Source organism: Carcharhinus amblyrhynchos, unplaced genomic scaffold, assembly GCF_965287045.1.
Source record: "Carcharhinus amblyrhynchos unplaced genomic scaffold, sCarAmb.v2.hapA scaffold_46, whole genome shotgun sequence".
NCBI classification, from domain to species: Eukaryota; Metazoa; Chordata; class Chondrichthyes; order Carcharhiniformes; family Carcharhinidae; genus Carcharhinus; species Carcharhinus amblyrhynchos.
Window position 1 is genome coordinate 16,905 of NW_027649787.1, and position 14,653 is coordinate 31,557.

The 14,653-nt window shown below is 46.8% G+C and overlaps 7 non-coding genes across 7 annotated transcripts; 4 read left to right on the plus strand and 3 right to left on the minus strand.

The window, feature by feature from the left end:
- Positions 1-3,951: 3,951 nt before the first annotated feature.
- On the minus strand, positions 3,952-4,043 carry trnar-ucu (transfer RNA arginine (anticodon UCU)). Its single transcript is given in 2 exon segments — positions 3,952-3,987; positions 4,007-4,043. It is a non-coding gene; the product is annotated as a tRNA-Arg (tRNA).
- Positions 4,044-8,531: 4,488 nt separating this feature from the next.
- Positions 8,532-8,605, plus strand: trnai-aau (transfer RNA isoleucine (anticodon AAU)). Its single transcript has one exon. It is a non-coding gene; the product is annotated as a tRNA-Ile (tRNA).
- Positions 8,606-9,675: 1,070 nt separating this feature from the next.
- trnai-aau (transfer RNA isoleucine (anticodon AAU)) lies at positions 9,676-9,749 on the plus strand. Its single transcript has one exon. It is a non-coding gene; the product is annotated as a tRNA-Ile (tRNA).
- Positions 9,750-10,656: 907 nt separating this feature from the next.
- Positions 10,657-10,730, plus strand: trnai-aau (transfer RNA isoleucine (anticodon AAU)). Its single transcript has one exon. It is a non-coding gene; the product is annotated as a tRNA-Ile (tRNA).
- Positions 10,731-11,386: 656 nt separating this feature from the next.
- On the plus strand, positions 11,387-11,468 carry trnas-cga (transfer RNA serine (anticodon CGA)). The gene has a single exon. It is a non-coding gene; the product is annotated as a tRNA-Ser (tRNA).
- A 118-nt stretch (positions 11,469-11,586) lies between these two features.
- Positions 11,587-11,660, minus strand: trnai-aau (transfer RNA isoleucine (anticodon AAU)). The gene has a single exon. It is a non-coding gene; the product is annotated as a tRNA-Ile (tRNA).
- Positions 11,661-12,439: 779 nt separating this feature from the next.
- On the minus strand, positions 12,440-12,513 carry trnai-aau (transfer RNA isoleucine (anticodon AAU)). Its single transcript has one exon. It is a non-coding gene; the product is annotated as a tRNA-Ile (tRNA).
- Between the last annotated feature and the right edge of the window lie 2,140 nt (positions 12,514-14,653).

Below are 14,653 nucleotides of genomic sequence, written 5' to 3' on the forward strand. Positions count from 1 at the left end.
CCCTCACTCCCTCGCCCCTCGCTCCCCGTGCCCCTCACTCCCTCGCCCCTCACTCCCCGTGCCCCTCGCTCCCCCTGCCCCTCACTCCCCCTGCCCCTCACTCCCCCTGCCCCTCGCTCCCCGTGCCCCTCGCTCCCCGTGCCCCTCACTCCCTCGCCCCTCGCTCCCCCTGCCCCCGCTCCCCGTGCCCCTCGCTGCCCGTACCCCTCACTCCCCCTGCTCTCACTCCCCGTGCCCCTCACTCCCCCACCCCTTGCTCCCGCTGTCCCTCGCTCCCCCTGCCCCTCGCTCTCCCTGCCCCTCACTCCCCTGCCCCTCACTCCCCTGCCCCTCGCTCCCCGTGCCCCTCGCTCCCCCTGCCCCTCGCTCCCCCTGCCCCTCACTCCCCTCCCCCACTCCCTGTGCCCCTCACTCCTCCCCACCCCTCACTCCCCGTGCCCTCACTCCCCCTGCTCCTCACTCCCGCTCTCCCCCCACCCCCTTCTCCTCATTCCCCCTCACCCCTCCTCCCCCTCCCCCTCTACCCTTACCCCTCACTCCCTCCCTCTCCCTCTCATTCCCCCTCACTCCCCATCGCTCCACTTCATTCCTCAGTCCCCTCATTCCCCCTCTCCCCTTACTCCCCCTTCCACCTCCCCCCTCGCTCACCGTCCTCCCTCCCCTTCACTCCCCCTCCCCTTTCCTCTCACTCCATCTCCCCCTCACACTACATCGCCCCCCCCCCCCCCCCCCCCCATCTTCCTCCCTCTGGGGTGGCACAGTGGGGTTAGCGCTGCTGCCTCACGGCGCCAGGGACCCGGGTTCGATTCCCGGCTCGGGGTCACTGTCTGTGCGGAGACTGCACATTCTCCCCGTGTCTGCGTGGGTTTCCTCCGGGTGCTCCGGTTTCCTCCCACAGTCTGAAAGACTGTGCTGGTTAGGGTGGATTGGCCGTGCTAAGTTCTCCCTCAGTGTAACCCCCAACAGGAGTGTGGGGGATTTTTCACAGTAACTCATTGCGGTGTTAATGTAAGCCAGCTTGTGACACTGATGAACAAACTTTTAGCCTCCTGATATGCAGGGCTGTCCCTGTTGTATGGTGCACTATCTCCCCCCTCTGTTGTATTCTGGTATTGCAGCACAATGCTGCCCAGTTTGACTGTCCCCCACATCAGCTGGACCAGAATCTCAGCGATGTCTCATCCCAAAACCACATTTCACCAAGAGTGAGATTGTCAGCGGATCGAACCCCCTGTGAACTGATTAGATCTGATTTATTATTGTCACGCGTATTGGGATACTGTGAAAAGTATTGTTTCTTGCGCGCTATACGGACAAAGCATACCATTCATAGAGTACATAGATTTGATTTATTATTGTCACATGTATTGGGATACAGTGAAAAGTATTGTTTCTTGCACGCTGTACGGACAAAGCATACACACCTAATCTACATATCTTTGGACACTAAGGGACAATTTAGCACGGCCAATCCACCCTAACCAGCACATCTTTGGACACTAAGGGACAATTTAGCACGGCCAATCCACCCTAACCTGCACATCTTGGGACACTAAGGGATAGTTTAGCATGGCCAATCCACCCTAACCTACACATCTTTGGACACTAAGGGACAATTTAGCACGGCCAATCCACCTAACCCGCACATCTTTGGACACTAATGGGCAATTTAGCACGGCCAGTCCACCCTAACCTACACATCTTTGGACACTAAGGGACAATTTAGCACGGCCAATCCACCTAACCTGCACATCTTTGGACACTAAGGGACAATTTAGTACGGCCAATCCCCCTAACTTACACATCTTTGGTTATGAAGGGACAATTTAGCATGGCCAATCCACCCTAACCTACACATCTTTGGACACTAAGGGACAATTTAGCACGGCCAATCCACCTAACCTGCACATCTTTGGACACTAAGGGACAATTTAGCATGGCCAATCCCCCTAACCTGCACATCTTTGGACACTAAGGGACAATTTAGCATGGCCAATCCCCCTAACCTGCACATCTTTGGATACTAAGGGGCAATTTAGCACGGCCAATCCACCCTAACCTACACATCTTTGGACACTAAGGGACAATTTAGCACGGCCAATCCACCCTAACCTACACATCTTTGGACACTAAGGGACAATTTAGCATGGCCAATCCACCCTAACCTACACATCTTTGGACACTAAGGGACAATTTAGCACGGCCAATCCACCTAACCTGCACATCTTTGGACACTAAGGGACAATTTAGCATGGCCAATCCCCCTAACCTGCACATCTTTGGACACTAAGGGACAATTTAGCATGGCCAATCCCCCTAACCTGCACATCTTTGGATACTAAGGGGCAATTTAGCACGGCCAATCCACCCTAACCTACACATCTTTGGACACTAAGGGACAATAAGACTTTCATTAGGCCACATTTTGGAGTATTGTGTACAATTCTGGTCCCCACACTAGTGGAAGAGACACTGATGTATTGGAAATGGTGCAGAAGAGGTTTACCAGGATGTTGCCTGGTTTGGAGGATAGGGAAGAAAGCTGGAGCAAACTAGGGTTGTTGTCATTGGAGTGTCGGAGGATGAGGGGAGGGGGATCTGATCGAGGTTTACAAGATTCTGATAGGCTGGGAGAGAGTGGATAATCTTTTTGCCAGGGCCAATTACTCGGGGGCATAGGTTGAGAGTGAGAGGGGGAAGTGTAAAAGAGAGTAAAGGAGTAGATCTTTCACACAGGGGGTGGTGGATGCCTGGAGCAGGCTGTCGGGGGAGGTGGTGGGAACAGATTCTGTCACAACATTCCAGAGGCAGCTGGAAATAGACAGGGAATCGAGGGATATGGACCACTTAGAGACAAGAAAATATTAGATTAGAGAGTCAGCAGCACGGCACAGATCTGGTGGGCCGAATGGCCTGTTCCTGAGCTGTCTTTGTTCTGTCTCAGAGTCCAGATATTCAATCTCTCTCTCTCTGTGTAATCTGCCTGAGAGTCTCCTCTCTCTCTGTGTAATCTGTCTCTGCCTCTCTCTCTCTCTGTCTCCTGTCTGAGAGTCTCCTCTGTGTGTGTGTGTGTGTGTGTGTGGGTGTGTAATCTGTCTCTGAGTCTTTCTCCCTCTCTCTCTGTATAATCTGTCTTTGAGTCTTTGTGTGTGAGTGTGTGTGTGTGTAACCTTCTAATAGTCTCCTCTCTCTCTCTGTGTAACCTGTCTGAGAGTGTCCTCTCTCTGTATAATCTGTCTCTGAGTCTCTCTCTCTCTGTATAATCTGTCTTTGAGTCTTTGTGTGTGTGTGTGTGTGTGTGTAACCTTCTGAGAGTCCCCTCTCTCTCTGTGTGTAATCTGTCTGAGAGTCTCCTCTCTCTCTCTGTAACCTGTCTGAGCGTGTCCTCTCTCTGTATAATCTATCTCCGAGTCTCTCTCTCCATTAAGAGGCGTTTTATTAAGAATTCTGAGCCTTTCTCTCTCTCTCTGTAACCTGTCTGAGCGTGTCCTCTCTCTGTATAATCTATCTCCGAGTCTCTCTCTCCATTAAGAGGCGTTTTATTAAGAATTCTGAGCCTTTCTCTCTCTCTCTCTCTCTGTAACCTGTCTGAGAGTCTCCTCTGTGTGTGTGTGCAATCTGTCTCTCTCTCTCTGTCTGTCTCCATTAAGAGGCGTTTTATTGCGAATTCTGAGTCTTTTTCTCTCTCTGTCTCTGAGTCTTTCTCTCTCTGTCTCTCTGTGTTACCTGTCTGAGAGTCTCCTCTGTGTGTGTGTGTGTAATCTGTCTCTGAGTCTTTCTCGCTCTCTCTCTGTCTCTCTCCTTTAAGAGGCGTTTTATTGAGAATTCCTCACCAATGGGAGGTTTGAGGGGAGGGGATTGGGAGCCTCAGGTCTGGAACAGGAAGTGGTGTGCCTGTGTCTGGGGTTGGGCTGCAAAAAAAAACAGGGCGGAGAAAGTTGACCTAAAACCCGACTCTGGTGGGACTCGAACCCACAACCTTTGAATGGCAGCTCAAGTCATTGACTAGAAGTCCAACGCGCTATCCATTGCGCCACAGAGCCACTGAAATGTGATGGTGCTGAGGATCCCTCTCATTTGCACTCAGTTTCACTCTTGCAGTTCAGCCCTATAATTTCACTGCCCATGTCTCTAAATATCATTAGTTGCAATTCAGAGCCCTGTGAATGTCACTGAAATTTCAGTATTGTTGTTCCATTTCCAACATACAGGGTTTTAAGCCATTATCTCCCCCTCTCTTTTCTCCTCCACTGGTGGGGGGACTTTTTACAAGTGTGTGCTTGTGAATCTGTAGACATTCTCCAAGAATTTTGTCTTTGTGTTCTGGTTTTTTTGGTAGGGTGTAGGATGGCTGAGGGTAACGAAGGAACAGCACCCGTACTATCCATGCAGCTCCCATCCGGAGATGAGGGGGTTAGACTCCGGAGATGAGGGGGTTAGACTATGAAGAGAGATTAAATAGACTGGGTCTGTACTCGTTGGAGTTTAGAAGGATGAGGGGGGATCTTATAGAGACGTATAAGATAATGAAGGGGATGGATAGGGTAGAGGTAGAGAGATTCTTCCCGCTTAGAAAGGACAGCAGGACTAGAGGGCACAGCCTCAAGATAAGGGGGGGACAGTTTAGATCGGAGTTGAGGAAGAACTTTTTCACTCAAAGGGTGGTGAATCTCTGGAATTCTCTGCCCGTTGAAGTGGTGGAGGCTGCCTCGCTGAATATATTTAAGTCACGGGTAGATAGGTTTCTGATAGACAGGGGAATTAAGGGGAGAAAGCGGGAAAGTGGAACTGATCCACTTCAGATCAGCCATGATCTTATTGAATGGCGGGGCAGGCTCGAAGGGCTAGATGGCCTACTCCTGCTCCTATTTCTTATGTTCTTATACTAGCACACCCCAGGAAATGTGGAATGCACTGAAACCCTCTCACTCTGAGCGGTGAACCCCCCCCCAACCACAAGGCTGGGTTCTCAGCACCCCCACCCCCCACTCCTCTGGGTGCCAAATTCCCTTCCAACTCCAATTTTCCAGTTTGCTGATGACACCACCGGCGTGGGGTCGGATCTCAAACAACGGCGAGACGGAGAACAGGAACGAGATCGAGAATCTGGGGCGGCGACAATAATCTCTCCCTCTGTGTCGACAAGACGAAGGAGATCGACTTCAGGAAGTGTAAAGGGGAACCTGCCCCTGTTCTACATCAACGGGGACCAAGGGTCGAGAGAGCTTCAAGTTTTTAGGTGTCCAGATCCTGGTTCCCCCCCCCAACGCCGACACTATAGTTAAGAAAGCCCCACCAATGCCTCTACTTTCTCAGAAGACTAAGGAAATTTGGCTACAGCTCCCACCAACTTTTACAGATGCCCCATAGAAAGCATTCTTTCTGGGTTGTATCACAGCTCGGTCTGGGCTCCTGCTCTGCCCAAGACCGCAAGGAACTACAAAAGGGTTGTGAATGTAGCCCCAATCCCATCACACAAACCAGCCTCCCATCCATTGACTCCGTCTACACTTCCCGCTGCCTCAGGGTAAAGCAGCCGGTATAATTAAGGACCTCAACACACCCCGGACATTCTCTCTTCCGCCTTCTTCCCTTGGGATAAAGGTACAAAAGTCTTGATTTATTATTGTCACATGTACTGGGATACAGTGAAAAGTATTGTTTTTTGCATGCTATACAAAGCACACCATTCATAGAGTACATAGATTTGATTTATTATTGTCACTGGGATACAGTGAAAAGTATTGTTTCTTGTGCACTATACAAAGCATACCGTTCATAGAGTACATAGATTTGATTTGTTATTGTCACTGGGATACAGTGAAAAGTATTGTTTCTTGTGCACTATACAAAGCATACCGTTCATAGAGTACATAGATTTGATTTGTTATTGTCACGTGTATTGGGATACAGTGAAAAGTATTGTTTCTTGCGCGCTATACAGGCAAAGCATACCATTCATAGAGTAAATAGATTTGATTTATTATTGTCACGTGTATTGGGATACAGTGAAAAGTATTGTTTCTTGTGTGCTATACCGTTCATAGAGTATATAGATTTGATTTATTATTGTAATATTGGGGTACAGTGAAAAGTATTGTTTCTTGTGCACTATACAAAGCATACCATTCATAGAGTACATATATTTGATTTATTATTGTCACATGTATTGGGATACAGTGAAAAGTATTGTTTCTTGCGCGCTATACAGACAAAGCATACCATTCATAGAGAAGGAAAGGAAGAGGGTGCAGAATGTGGTGTTACAGTCACAGCGAGGGTGTAGAGAAAGATCAGCTTAATGCGAGGTAGGTCCATTCAAAAGTCTGATAGCAGCAGGGAAGAAGCTGTTCTTGAGTCGGTTCAAACGTTGCCATTCTACCTGCCTCCTCTGGCAGCTCATTCCATACAAGCTCCACTTTCTATGTACTCTATGAACGGTATGCTTTGTACATCTACACTTTCTAATTTCTTAGTATTTGGGAACTACTCGATAGATCACTGTCTGTGCGGAATCTACACATTCTCCCCATGTCTGTGTGGGTTTCCTCCAGGCTCCAGTTTCCTCCCACAGTCTGAAAGATGTGTAGGTTAGGGTGGATTGGCCGTGCTAAATTGTCCCTTAGTGTCCAAAGATGTGTAGGTTAGGGGGATTGGCCGTGCTAAATTGCCCCTTAGTGTCCAAAGATGTTTAGGTTAGGGTGCATTGGCCATGCTAAATTGCCCCCTTAGTGTCCGAAGATGTTTAGGTTAGGGTGCATTGGCCATGCTAAATTGCCCCCTTAGTGTCCGAAGATGTTTAGGTTAGGATGCATTGGCCATACTAAATTCTCTCCCCCGAACAGGCACCGGAATGTGGCGACCAGGGGAATTTTCACAGTAACTTCATTGCAGTGTTAATGTGAGCCCACTGGTGACACGAATAAATAAACTTTAAAACATCCGTTCCTTCTACCAAAGTGGATCACCTCACGTTATCACAGGATCCCGATAGTGCACAAGGGGGGCCATTTGGCCCATCGAGTCTGTACTGACCACAACTCCATCCAGGCCCTAAGAAGGGATACTTGCCTTTATCAGCCAAGGCATTGTATTGAAGAGCAGGAAGGGTGCGATGGAGTTGTATAAGACACTGGTTTGGCCACAGCTAGAGTACCGTGTGTAGTTCTGGTTGCCTCACTATAGGATGCATGTAGCGCGAAACTGCAGCAGGCGACGGTGCAGAGGGATCTGGGGGTCCTTGTGCATGAGTCACAAAAACCCAGCCTGCAGGTGCAGCAGGTGGTCAGGAAGGCGAATGGGATGCTGGCCTTCGTAGCGCGGGGGATTGAATATAGAAGTAGGGAGGTCTTGCTGCTGCTGTATAGGGCATTGGTGAGGCCGCAGCTGGAGTACTGTGTGCAGTTTTGGTCGCCGCACTTACGCAAGGAAATTTTGGCCTTGGAGGGAGTGCAGAGGAGGTTTACTAGGCTGATGCCGGAGTTGAGGGGGTTGAGCTATGAGGAGAGGCTGAATAAACTAGGCTTGTACTCGTTAGAGTTTAGAAGAATGAGGGGAGATCTCATTGAGACATATAAGATGATGAATGGGATGGATAGGATAGAGGTGGAGAGACTCTTCCCGCTCAGAAAGGACAGTAGGACTAGGGGGCACAGCCTCAAGATAAAGGGGGGGGGCGGTTTAGAATGGAGTTGAGGAGGAACTTCTTCACTCAAAGGGTGGTGAATCTCTGGAATTCTCTGCCCGTTGAAGTGGTGGAGGCTGCCTCGCTAAATATTTTTAAGGCGCGGGTTGATGGGTTTTTGATAAGCGAGGGGATTAAGGGTTATGGGGAGAGGGCGGGAAAGTGGAACTGAGCCACGACAGATCAGCCATAATCTTATTGAATGGCGGGGCAGGCTCGAAGGGCCAGATGGCCTACTCCTGCTCCTATTTCTTATATTCTTATGTTCTTAGTCGCACAGGGGGAGAGTGTAGAGGAGATTCCTAGGATGTTGCCTGGGCTGGAGTGTTACAACCACACAGAGAGAGGCTGGTTGGGGGGGGGGGGCGGTTTGGGGTAGAGAAGGCCAAGGGGTGGCCTGATCGAGGTTTACTGAGTTTTGAGGATCGGAGACAGAAAGGGACCTTTTCCCTCTTCGTAGGAGGGGTCACTAAGCAGGGGGGCAGAGACTTGAAGGAAGGCGCAGAAGGTTTAGAGGGGATTCGAGGAGAAACTTTCTCACCCTGAGGGTGGTGGGAATGAGGAACTCGCTGCCTGAAAGGGTGGGAGAGACCGAAAAACTCCAACAACAATTGTGAAGTGTTTAGATGAGCACTTGAAATGCCGTGGCGATACAAGGATAGGGAGCCAGCGCTGGAAGATGGGATTGGAATAAATAGGTGCTGGGTGACTGGCACAGACCTGATGGGCCGAAGGGCCACTTTCAGGGCTGGATAAACTCTCTGGCTCCAGTTGGCATTCTGTCTCAGAGCAATAACACTTAATTGGGTGTAGCAATTCTGACGGTGTGGCGAAGTCTATAGTAACTGGCCGGTTAGCTCAGTTGGTTAGAGCGTGGTGCTAATAACGCCAAGGTCGCGGGTTCGATCCCCGTACGGGCCACGGAGATTTTACTTCACGTTTCAACTTTTTTTTCCCTCAGCCACTTCGAAATCCTTTGCAAGAAAATTCCTAATATCTTGAAGCAATAAGTCAAATATTCGCTGTTACTGTGGGGCATTTCTGCGTCTAACACATAGCAGTGTGAGTGTAGCAATAGTATTTCTGTGTAACAGTAATAAGCGTGTGAGTCTAACAGTTGTCTCTGTGTAAGAGTAATAACTGTGTGTGTAACAATAGTGTCTCTGTGTAAGAGTAATAACAGTGTGTATAACAATAGTGTCTCTGTGTAAGAGTAATAACAGTGTGTGTAACAATAGTGTCTCTGTGTAAGAGTAATAACAGTGTGTGTAACAGTATTGTCTCTGTAAAGTAAGAAGTGTGTGAGTGTAACAGTTGTGTCTCTGTGTGACAGTAATAAGTGTGAGTGTAACAACAGTCTCTGTAACAGTAATAACAGTGTGAGTGTAACAACAATGTCTCTGTAACAGTAATAACAGTGTGAGTGTAACAACAGTGTCTCTGTAACAGTAATAACAGTGAGTGTAACAATAGTGTCTCTGTGTAACAGTAATAACAGTGTGAGTGTAACAACAGTGTCTCTGTAACAGTAATAACAGTGAGGGTAACAATTGTGTCTCTGTATAACAGTAATAACAGTGTGAGTTCAACAGTTGTGTCTCTGTGTGACAGTAATAACGTGTGTAACAATAGTGTCTCTGTGTAGTAGTAATAACAGTGTGAGTGTAACAGTTGTGCCTCTGTGTAACAGTAGTGATGTTGGTACAATTGGTAGCAATGTGGGACATAGAGGGTGCAGACAGTGTAACAATAGTGTCTGTGTGTAATAGTAATAACAGTGTGAGCGTAACAATAGTGTCCCTGTGTGACTGTAATGATATTGGTAGCAATGTGGGACATAGAGGGTGCAGACAGTGTAAGAGATGTGTCTCTGTGTGTAACAGTAATAACAGTGTGAGTGTAACAATAGTATCTCTGTGTGTAACAGTAATGATGTGGGTACAATTGTCACCGTCCTGAATCTGTGAGAGTGAGGAAGTTGCTCAGATACTGGCCGGTTAGCTCAGTTGGTTAGAGCGTGGTGCTAATAACGCCAAGGTCGCGGGTTCGATCCCCGTACGGGCCATGGAAATTTTGCTTCACATTTCAACTTTTTTTGGAGTAACCTCAAAATCATTTGCAAGAAAAATCCTAGTGTTGCTCTGATATTTGGGACATATTTGGGAATATTTCTGGGATAGTAGGTCTGATATTTGGGAATGTTTCTGGGACATATTTGGGAATATTTCTGGGATAGTAGGTCTGATATTTTGGAATATTTCTGGGGTAGTAGGTCTGATATTTGGGAATATTTCTGGGACAGTAGGTCTGATATTTGAGAATATTTCTGGGGTAGTAGGTCTGATATTTGGGAATATTTCTGGGACAGTAGGTCTGATATTTGGGAATATTTCTGGGACATATTTGGGAATATTTCTGGGATAGTAGGTCTGATATTTTGGAATATTTCTGGGGTAGTAGGTCTGATACTTGAGAATATTTCTGGGGAAATTGCTCTGATTTTTGGGAATATTTCTATGATAGTAGGTCTGATATTTGGGAATATTTCTGGGACAGAAGGTCTGATATTTGAGAATATTTCTGGGGAAATTGCTCTGATATTTGGGAATATTTCTGGGACAGTTGCTTTGATATTTGGGAATATTTCTGGGACAGTAGCTCTGATATTTGGGAATAATTCTGGGACAGTAGCTCTGATATTTGGGAATAATTCTGGGATAGTAGGTCTGATATTTGGGAATATTTCTGGGATAGTAGGTCTGATATTTGGGAATATTTCTGGGACATATTTGGGAATAATTCTGGGACAGTAGCTCTGTTATTTGGGAATAATTCTGGGATAGTAGGTCTGATATTTGGGAATGATTCTGGGATGGGTGGTCAGTGTATTTGTGTCTCTGTGGAACAGCAATAGCAATGTGAGTCTGTCCATTCTCAATCTGAGTTATAGCTACAGCCCTTTCCCTGTCCATGGCCGGTTAGCTCAGTTGGTTAGAGCGTGGTGCTAATAACGCCAAGGTCGCGGGTTCGATCCCCGTACGGGCCAGAGTGATTTTCTTTCTTATAAATTATTGAAGAGGAGTTGGGGTTTATTTATTGAAGAGAGGGAGGGCGATGGAAACGTAGAAAAGTTCAGACTGGGGAGCAGAGAGGCAAAAAGTGGTGGGGCCGGAATTGGGAGCAAGAGAGGATACAGACACAGTGTTACACACACTGGGTAGCGATGTGGGACACAGAGGGTGCAGAGAGTGACACACACTGGGTAACAATGTGGGACACAGAGGGTGCAGACGCAGTGTTACACACTGGGTAACAATGTGGGACACAGAAGGTGCAGAGAGTGACACACACTGGGTAACAATGTGGGACACAGAGGGTGCAGACGCAGTGTTACACACTGGGTAACAATGTGGGACACAGAGGGTGCAGAGAGTGTGACACACTGGGTAACAATGTGGGACACAGAGGGTGCAGAGAGTGTGACACACTGGGTAACAATGTGGGACACAGAGGGTGCAGAGAGTGTGACACACTGGGTAACAATGTGGGACACAGAGGGTGCAGACACAGTGTTACACACACTGGGTAACAATGTGGGACACACAATTTGCAATGAGGAAACCACAGTTTGCAATGATTACAAGCAGCATCACACACAGTCTGAGCTGTAAATATGAACAAATGCAGCTTCCACCCATTGCAGCTGCGATGGCCGAGTGGTTAAGGCGTTGGACTCGAAATCCAATGGGGTTTCCCCGCGCAGGTTCGAACCCTGCTCGCAGCGAAGAGGAATATTTTTTTAAATCCGAAATAATACGGCTGCAATTCTTAATTTTAACGATGCAAAGCTGATCAGAGAGGGAAAAAAATATATATATGTCAGTTTGAGGGAAAAGGGAAGCTGGCCCGTACGGGGATCGAACCCGCGACCTTGGCGTTATTAGCACCACGCTCTAACCAACTGAGCTAACCGGCCAGGGACAGCGTGGGGACGCTAGCGGCAATCCAGAATGAGAATGAATACAGATACACTGTTACACTGGGAATGGATACAGTCACATTGTTACACGGAGAATGGATACACACGCTGTAATACTGATAATGGATACACACATTGTTACACTGAGAATGGATACACGCACACACTGTTACACTGACAATGTATACACACACACTGTTATACTGATAATGGATACACACACACACACACACACACACAGTTACACTGATAATGGGTACACACACATTGTTACACTGAGAATGGATACACGCACATTGTTACACTGAGAATGGATACACACACATTGTTACACTGAGAATGGATACACACACTGTTACACTGATAATGGGTACACACACACTCTTACACTGATAATGGGTACACACACACACACACTGTTACACTGATAATGGGTACACTCACACTGTTACACTGGGAATGGATGCACACACACACACACACACACACAGTTACACTGACAATGGACACACACACACTGTTACACTAACATTGGATACACACTCACACTGGTACACTGACAATGGATACACACACACACTGTTACACTGTCAATGGATACACACACTGTTACACTGGGAATGGACACACACACACAGAAATAAATCCCAAATATCAGACCAACTGTCCCAGAAATAGGACCAAACGGCGAATATTTGATTAACTGTTGGGAATTTGCTTGCAAAGGATTTGGAAATTGTTGGGAAAGAAAACTAAAATGTGAAGCAAAAAGTAAGTGGCCCGTACGGGGATCGAACCCGCGACCTTGGCGTTATTAGCACCACGCTCTAACCAACTGAGCTAACCGGCCAGGGACAGTAAAAAGCGTCTAGCTGTGACTCAGATTGAGAATGGACAGACTCACATTGCTATTACTGCTACACAGGCACTACTGTTACACTCACATTGTTATTATTGTTACACAGAATTGTTACACTCACATTGTTATTACTGTCACACAGAATTGTTACACTCACACTGTTATTACTGTTACACAGAATTGTTACACACACTGTTATTACTGTTACTCAGAATTGTTACACACACTGTTATTACTGTTACACAGAATTGTTACACTCACATTGTTATTACTGTTACTTAGAATTGTTACATTCACATTGTTATTACTGTTACTCAGAATTGTTACACACACACTGTTATTACTGTTACTCAGAATTGTTACACACACTGTTATTACTGTTACTCAGAATTGTTACACACACTGTTATTACTGTTACTCAGAATTGTTACACTCACACTGTTATTACTGTTACACAGAATTGTTACACACACTGTTATTACAGTACCAAAGAAATGTCAGGCACTTTTCTTTAATGACTGTCGTCCAGTGGCTCTGACATCCATCATTATGAAGTACTTTGAAAGGTTAATCATAGCATGAATCAATTCCTGCCTCCCAGACTCCTGAATCCACTACATTTCCCCTATTGCCGCAACAGGTCCACAGCAGATGACATCTCCCTGGCCCTGCACTCAATTCTGGAACACTTAGCCAACAAGGACACCTATGTCAGACTCCTGTTTATCCACTACAGCTCAGCCTTCAACACCATTATTCCCACAAAACTCATCTCCAAACTCTGTGGCCTGGGCCTTGGCACCTCCCTCTGTGACTGGATCCTGAACTTCCTAACCGCAGTCAGTAAGGGTAGGCAATAACACCTCCTCCACGATCATCCTCAACACCAGTGCCCCACAAGGCTGTGTTCTCAGTCCCCTACTATACTCCTTATACACCTCTGACTGTGCGGCCAAACTCCCCTCCAATTCGATTTTCAAGTTTGCTGACAACACCACCGTAGTGGGTCGGATCTCAAACAATGACAAGACGGAGAACAGGAATGAGAGAGAGAATCTGGTGAAGTGGTGTGGCGAGAATAATCTCTCCCTCAATGTCAACAGAACGAAGGAGATTGTCATCGAGTTCAGGAAGTGTAAAGGAGAACAGGGCACTGCCTACATCAATGGGGATGAAGCAGAAATGATTGAGAACTTCACATTTTTAGGTGTCCACATCACCAACAACCTGTCCTCCACACCGATACTATAGTTAAGAAAGTCTGACCAATGCATCTATTTTCTCAGGAAACTAAGGAAATTTGGCATGTCCGCTACGACTCTCACCAACTTTCACGGATGCCCCATAGAAAGCATTCTTTCTGGTTGTATCACAGCTTGGTCTGGGCTCCTGCTCTGCCCAAGACCACAAGAAACTTCAAAAGGTTGTGAATGTAGCCCAATCCATCACGCAAACCAGCCTCCCACCCATTAACTCTGTCTACACTTCCCACTGCCTCAGAAAAGCAGCCAGCATAATCAAGGATCTCACGCACCCCGGACATTCTCTCTTTCGCCTTCTTCCAACAGGAAAAAGATACAAAAGTCTGAGGTCACGTACCGACCGACTCAAGAACAGTTTCTTCCCTGCTGCTGTCAGACTTTTGAAAGGACCTACCTCGCACTAAGTTGATCTTTCTCTACACCCTCGCTGTGACTGTAACACTACATTCTGCACTTGCTCCTTTCCTACTCTATGAATGGTATGCTTTGTCTGTATAGCGCGCAAGAAACAATACTTTTCACCGTATTCCAATACATGTGACAATAATAAATCAAATCTAATCAACATGTTGCATCGAAACACTATTGTTCCAGTCACACTAGAAATAATCTCAATTATCAGCGAATATTTGATTTATTGCTTCAAAATATTGGAAATTTTTTTGGAAAGGATTTGGAAATTGCTGAGAAAGTAAAAGTCGAAATGTGAAGTAAAAAGAAGACCCATACAGAGATTGAACCCATGACCTTAGCATTATTAGCACCATGTGCTAACCAACAGAGCTAACCAGCCAGTGAAGAACTTAAGGAATTTACAGTATGTACAAACAGATTGAGGTTATGGATGGAGGGTTAGAGAAATAGATGGA